This window comes from Anomaloglossus baeobatrachus, chromosome 3 (genome assembly GCF_048569485.1).
Source record: "Anomaloglossus baeobatrachus isolate aAnoBae1 chromosome 3, aAnoBae1.hap1, whole genome shotgun sequence".
NCBI classification, from domain to species: Eukaryota; Metazoa; Chordata; class Amphibia; order Anura; family Aromobatidae; genus Anomaloglossus; species Anomaloglossus baeobatrachus.
The window spans coordinates 462,665,529-462,673,028 of NC_134355.1; the positions used below are offsets into that span (position 1 = coordinate 462,665,529).

The 7,500-nt window shown below is 51.3% G+C and overlaps 1 protein-coding gene across 4 annotated transcripts in view; it reads right to left on the minus strand.

The window, feature by feature from the left end:
- Positions 1–7,500, minus strand: part of ACAP2 (ArfGAP with coiled-coil, ankyrin repeat and PH domains 2) — a 186,691-nt gene that overhangs the window by 119,473 nt on the left and 59,718 nt on the right. The window lies entirely within an intron of this gene.

Consider the following 7,500-nt stretch of genomic DNA (forward strand, 5'->3'; position numbering starts at 1 on the left):
AGTGAAGCTGAGGGTAGCGGTCACCGGCACAAGATCCACAGTGATTGGGAGAGATCGGTCACAAGGCCGGTCTCTCCAATCAGAGCTGCGGGCGGGTGAAACAAAGTTCACCCAGCTCCAGCCAGTCATCAGTGCTACAGCAGCACTGATTATGGCTGGATTGCAATGTGTCAGCCATTTTCAATGGCTGACACATTACAGTGACTGTAATTGGCTGAGCGGCGTTCGTCAGCCAATCACAGCCTCTGTAGGTTCGGGGAGGAGGCACCACCCCTCCTGAGGTCAGGCAGAGGTCCCCTCCTTCCCGAATCCACCGTTTAAGTAAACAAAATTCACTCCCCGGGGCTCCGGGACCGCGATTTCGCCAGGACGTACTGAGTACGTCATGGGTCGTTTAGCACCATGTCACCATGACGTACTCAGTACGTCCAAGGTCGTTAAGGGGTTAACGTAGGAAAACAAGGCAATAGAATCCAGCCTCACAAAAGCATGAAATATGCAATTTTTAAAAGGCATTGTTCTTCTTTGTTCTGTCAATGAGCCACTCTAAAAGTAAACTAATCTATAAAAGATAAACATAGCAATAAAAGAAAATCTTTAATAGAATACCCACACATGTATTAGTGGGATATACTTACACAAACTAAACTTCTAAAATAATAATTATAAAAAAATGCGATATATAAAATTATAGAAACTTGTATTATTTGTATTATTTTTAGCCTTTTGGCTAAGGTGACATAAAACAATTAGTCCTCCCCGGTCTAGTGCTGTCACTCCGCCTATACTGATGCAGACAGTACAAGCTGCAACGCTGAAAATTTGGCGCTCCAGCTGCAGCCAATCAATGCAGCAGATAAGACACAGCGCTGCTCCTGGGGAGGGCTAGTGAAGCTCAGTTTGTTAGTTTGTACATCACTAAGGCTACTTTCACACATCAGTTTTTTTCCATCAGGCACAATCCGGTAAAAAACGGGTTAAACGGATCCGGTACCGCATCCGTTTTTCCCCCATAGATTTGCATTGTTACCGGATTGTGCATTATGGCTTTGCGTTGCATCCGTTTTTTTCCGGATCCAGATTCAACGTAATGCGGAAAAAAAGAGAATTTTGTTACTTACCGTAAATTCTTTTTCTTGTAGTTCCGTCATGGGAGACCCAGACCATGGGTGTATAGCTACTGCCTCCGGAGGACACACAAAGTACTACACTCAAAACGTGTAGCTCCTCCCTCCTAGCATATACACCCCCTGCTAGCCAGTCCTAGCCAGTTTAGTGCAAAAGCTGAAGGAGGACATCCACCCACAAGAAGAGACAGAGTAAAACCCGGAAGAACCGGAACCTCTGTCTACAACAACAACAGCCGGTGAAGACACACGGAATAAGAAACCTGCCAACAGGCAATAGGGAGGGTGCTGGGTCTCCCATGACGGAACTACAAGAAAAAGAATTTACGGTAAGTAACAAAATTCTCTTTTTCTTTAACGTTCCTATGGGAGACCCAGACCATGGGACGTTCTAAAGCAGTCCATGGGTGGGAATAAACAGACAACTGAGAAGCAGGCGAGACCTAACTTCACAAATGGGCGACAGACGCCTGAAAGATGCGTCTGCCCAAGCCCGCGTCTGCCAAAGCATGAGCATGCCTTGGGTAGTGCTTCGAAAAAGTATGCAGACTAATCCGAGCTGCAGTCTGACAGACCTACTGAGCCGTAGCCTGGTGCCTGAAAGCCCAAAAGGCACCGACAGGTCTGATCAAGTGTGCCCTGATCCCCGGCGGGGAAGGCACTTGAGTACACTTGTAGGCATCGGAAATGGCCGACCTAAGCCAACGATCCAGGGTCGGCTTAGATGCCGAGAGACCGCTACGCTGACTAGCGGTCAGCACCAGAGAGAGGTGCACCGCCTAATAACGGCGGTGCGAGACACATAGATCCGGAGCGCCCGCACCAGATCCAGGATATGCAACGCTTCCTCAAAGCGATGAACAGGAGCCGGACAAAAGGAAGGCAGGGAAATTGCCCCGGATAAGGTGGAAGCAGTAACCACCTTAGGGAAAAAGTCCGGAGTCGGACGGAGACCACCTTGTCTTGATGCAAAAGACCAAAAAGGGGGTGACTCCGAAGAGAGTGCAGCCAAAACTCTGGCGGGAAATTATGGCCACTAGAAAGACTACTTTCTGTGAAGATGAAACAAAGAAACCTCCCTAAGAGGCGCAAAAGGGGGGTTTCCGGGAACCGTGAGGACCGGATTAAGGTCCCAGGGCTCCATAGGCCGCCGGAAAGGCGGAATGATGTGAGATGCGCCCTTGAAGGAGCGCACCGGAGCCAGCCGGACGATACGCCGCTGGCACACACTGACAGAGCCGAGACCTGTCCCTTAATGAGGGATAGTCCTAGTTGTAGACCGGACTGTGGAAGGGACAGGAGGGTCGGCAAGGCCAAAAAGGTCAAAGGACACTTTGGAGCTCGAGTCATAGTGGAGATGACTTCAGGAAGGATACCAGAAGTCGTCAAGATCCAGGACTCAAGAGCTACGCCGTGAATCTGAGAGTCCAGAATTCTGGCGGAAAAAACGGACCTTTTGAGAAAAGGTCTGGACGGTCCGGAAGATGCCATGGCAACCCAACGGATAGAAGGAGCAGGTCAGGGTACCAAGCCTGCCTGGGTCAGTCTGGAGTATGAGAATGACCCGACGGCCCTTTTTACTGATCTTGCGCAGGGCTCTGGACAAGAGCTAGAGGGTGAAATACGTAAAAGAGACGAAACTGGGACCAAACATGAACCAGTGCGTCTGCCGCAAAACCTGAGGATCGTGGACCACGGTTGGACAGCTGAAATAGTCTGCCTCGCAGTTTTCACATCTAGGATGTGGGCTGCGGATACGGTGGACTAGGAGTCCCTCGTCCACTGAAGAATGCGTTGAGCCGCCAACATTGCCAGGCGGCTGAGTGTCCCGCCCTGGAAGTTGATGTAGGAAAACGCTGTCACGTTGTCCGACTGGACTCGAATGTGCCTAGCCGCCAACAGATGGTGAAAGGCTTAGAGAGCTAGAAATACAGCTCTGATTTCCAGCACATTGATCCAGAGGGCTGATTCGGACAGAGTCCAAGCGCCCTGCGCTCCACGGTGGAGATATACTGCTCCCAAGGCGGATAGACTAGCATCCTGGTGAGGATCACCCGGGACGGGGCCAGGAAGGAGCGTCCCTGAGACAGAGTGGCCGAAGCCACCACTGAAACGAGCCCCTGGTCAGTGGCGAAGCCACCACCCCGTGGAAGGAGGAAGTTCGCTTGTACAGCGGAAAAACATCCAGTCTCAGAGGACGCAGGAGAAACTGGGCAAGGAATCGCTTCCATTGACGCCACCATCTGACCAGCACCTGTATTCGGTGTCTGATAGAACGACGTCGACCGCCAGCGGAGGAACTACTGTTCGACTAAGAGCAGCTTCACAAGTGCCGACAGAGTCTCGAATTGCGTCCCTGGGAACCTCTGGTTCGAAGTCAGAGTGGACTTGGACAGAATGACAAGCCACCCGAATTGGTTAGAGTGGCGAGAGTGAGCGAAGCACTCTGCTAAGAGTCTGCACTGGATGAAGCCCCGACAAGAAGACCGTCCAGGGCAAAAGATCACTGCCAATCCCTAGAGGTGCAGGACCCTAAGCACAGCTGCCCCAATGAGAATACTCGAGGGGCCGTGGCTAACCCCAAGGGAAGAGCCACGAATTGGACCACTCCGATTGCAAAACGTATCCAACGCTGGTGTGAAACTGCGATTGACACCAGCAGATAGGCATCTCTGATGCCGATGGCTGCTAGGGAATCTCCTTGGGTTCTTGATTGATCCGGTGAAAAAACACACGGAACAAGACCGAGACTCCATGTAAAAACGCCACACCTGACCATGCTTGAAAAGCTAAAGATCCAGGTCGGAAGGCACCGCCCTCTTCGGGGACTAGGAATAGATTTAAGCAAAAATCTCAGAACCGTTCTCTGTCGGGAACTGGTACAATTACTCCATTGGCCTGCAAGAAATGCCACGGCCTGTGAGAAGGCGGCGGCCTTGGAGCCGGGGGGAGTTGACAGAAAAAATCTGTTTGGCGGGTGGATAGAATTCCATCCTGTAGCCATGGGAGATATAATCCCGCCCCCACTGAACGGAGACGTGTTAAAACCATACGTCGCCAAGTGGAGAGAGCCTGCCACCGACCAAGGAGGTTGTTGGCGTGGCTAGATAGCTCGGAGGAAGCTGACTCAGTGGCAGCATCTCCTGCGGTCTTCTGAAGACGCAGCTTCGAGCGCCATTTGGGTCTATGAACCTTGGCCGAGCTAGAGGACGATCAGATGGAGGAACGGAAACAACTGAAACCTCAACTGATTCCTGCCCTGGACAGGTTCCCTGGTTTAGGTTTGTGGCAAGGAAGAACTCTCCCCGCCAAGAGCTTCCTTAATTTCATCCAGTTGGTTCCGAAGAGACTGGTCCCACAAAAGGGAGCCCAGCAAGGAACTTCTATAGAGGCATCTGCCTTCCATTTCCGAAGCCACAGGAGCCTGCGGATAGCGAGGAAAGTAGCCAAGGCCACCGCCGTGCGGTGTCCAGCATGGCAGACATGGCATAGGATGAAAAGACTGAAGTCTGGAAGTTCAGGCAACCGTTTCGGGCATAGAGTCCCTGTGAGGGAATGCATCTCCTCTAGAGGAGCAGAGAAGGCTACAAAAAAACCGCACTGCTGTAAAGCTGAGGAGAACGAAGCTCCTGCCGCCCCCATACAGATTTGGCCAGAAGGACAACCGGGCGGACCGCAAAACCTTAAGTGAGGAGCCATCAGCCACTGACATAACGGTCCGGGCTGAGCCACCTGAGGTGAATGAGCCCACTTCTTGACCACCATTGGTGGACAGGGAAAAAACAGTACTCAGAATCACGCTTCATGGGAAGCGACTGTCAGAGCGGACCCTGGACTTGGTCACAGTGGCCTGAAAACTGTAGTGGTTAAGGAACACACATTGTGTTCTCCTAGGCAAGGTAACTCCGGCGGATTGAGGTCCAGTACAAAATTAATGTACCGTGGGATCCTTATAGAGGTGCCGTCAGCCACTGATACAACTATCCGGGCTGAAAGTCTAGACACCGGAGGGACCACCCTTGGCGAATGAGCTCACTCCTTGACCACCTCTGATGGGAGGGGGAAACAGGCAGCAGAACCCTGCTTTGGGGTCTGACAGGACAGGCTGTGGGCTTGGACACAGTGGGCTGAAAACTGGAGTGGTTAAGGAACACACTCCTTGTCCTGTTAAAGGTATAGTGATGCCTTTCTGCCAGCGGGGAATACTCCCCTGATACAGGCGGATGGAGGTCCAATACAAGTATAATGGACGCAATCCAATCATTAGCATCTGCGTCACCTACGGACGGATCAATGGTACATAAAGTAGCGTCCGAGCCCCTGGTAGAGACATCCTCCTCGTCCAGTGAGTCAGCTCGTAATCAGAGCTGCGGGACGGGGAGGACAGGGGACCCTGCGTCTCCCTGTCAGGAGGACGGGGTCTGAGACCAGAAGGAGAGTCCTCTGTGAGCTTTGCTGAGCGAGCTGTAGCAGAAAACGCCCTGAGAAGGGGGCTGCATGCTGAGCAGATGCCGGGACAGCCGACCCCTGGAAATAGGATTCCAGCCAAACCAGGGGTCAGCCACCGAAGCCGGAGCAGCTGGAGGGACCACTAATGAGCCTCCAAGCTGAGGGGCCACAGTGGTTATGAGCTCGGTACAGCCGTACGAGACTACCTGCAGTGGATAATAAAAACAGCCTGCAGCCTCGCTCTGTGAGACATGCTGCAGAGGTGGGGGCTCTGTCTAGAATGGCCCCCAGCATATATAAACAGATAAAATAAGCAGCTGCACAAACCGGAGGTTGTGGCTGCCAGATTGTTTAAACAGACATGTCTGTGCCCTCTAGTCCCTCAGCCCAGGCCCCCACTTGTCACAATGTGGAATCTCTGTGCCTATGCAGGCACAGAGAACGCTGAGAAAATGGCGACCGGAGCGAGGAGAGGGGGCGGGGCCTACTCTGAGAGCGGCAAATGAGGTAGCCAGGGGAGGGAATCCTTCCTCAGTGAGGAGTGTCCCGTCCCTGTGCTGCGCAGCCGCTGGGCGGAGCCACACTGTCCCTCTGTCTGACTGACATGCAGAGACAGTGGAAACCGAAACTAGGCCTCAGGCGAAGCCGGGGCGTAGAGTAAAACATGCGGCCGGCGTGCAGGCACCATCGGCGCGGTTCTCCAGTGAAAACTGGAGAACCGGCCGGAAACGTTAACACAACATAAAACACACTCCCCCAATAAATAAATATAAAGGACCCCTGGAAAGACCACTTTCTGTGGTAATAACGTCTCATATACTTAGCTTGTGAGACGCAGGTTGCCAGGTCCCTGGGGGGTGATAGCTCCGTCCAGCAGGATCCTGAAAAAGGGCTGCGGATGGAGACCGGTCTACTGCAAAGCAGTGAGAACCGTGTTGGCTCCCACTTCAAGCCAGAGCCCCAGCATGGGATGGTGAAGGAGCGCGGCATGAGAAGGCTCCAGCCTTGGAAAATCAACCTTAACAGCACCGCCGACACAGTGGGGTGAGAAGGGACATGCCGGGAGTCCAGCTGGACCCGCTTTTCTTCCAAATCTTTGATCCAGAAGGAAAAATCAAAAATCAAAATCAGAGAATGCATGTGTGTGTAACCTCCTGAAACACAAAGCATTGAACTGGCTAGGACTGGCTAGCAGGGGGTGTATATGCTAGGAGGGAGGAGCTACACGTTTTGAGTGTAGTACTTTGTGTGTCCTCCGGAGGCAGTAGCTATACACCCATGGTCTGGGTCTCCCATAGGAACGTTAAAGAAAAACGGATGCGGCTGCCGGATCCGTTTTTGTAAACTGAGCATTTTTCAATGTTTTGAAAAAACGGATCCAGCAAAAAAACAAACAAAAAAAAAAAAACGGACAAAACGGATGCAAAACGGATCCAATGGATCCGTTTTTTTACGCATTCGGCATAACGGATCCGGTGGATACGGTTTTCACAATTTTTTCCGGATCCGTTGGAGCCGGAAAAAAAAGGACTGTGCCTGAATACAGAAAACTGATGTGTGAAAGTAGCCTTAGTCTTTGGGCAAAAATAGCTCAAGATGAGAAGAAGATTAATCAATTCAGATCTCTTGAGCTCGTATGCTCTAACAGTTTCCTTCTCTCTGGTTCCAAGGAGGATATCCTTTTTCCTCAGATATTATCTGGATAATCAGACCAGCAAACAATAGTGAAATTAATCAATGACAGGTCTCTGGAACATAATCATACGCAAGTAAAATTAGAGAAAAAAGGTCAGGCTGCTAAGAAAAAGTTACAAAATTGTAGCAATTTTCTAGACATTTTACTCACTATCAATCTATAAAACTGAATTCACATATCCAGGTTTGAAGGTCCCAAACTAGCAGCCTCATAGGCATACATAGGTGT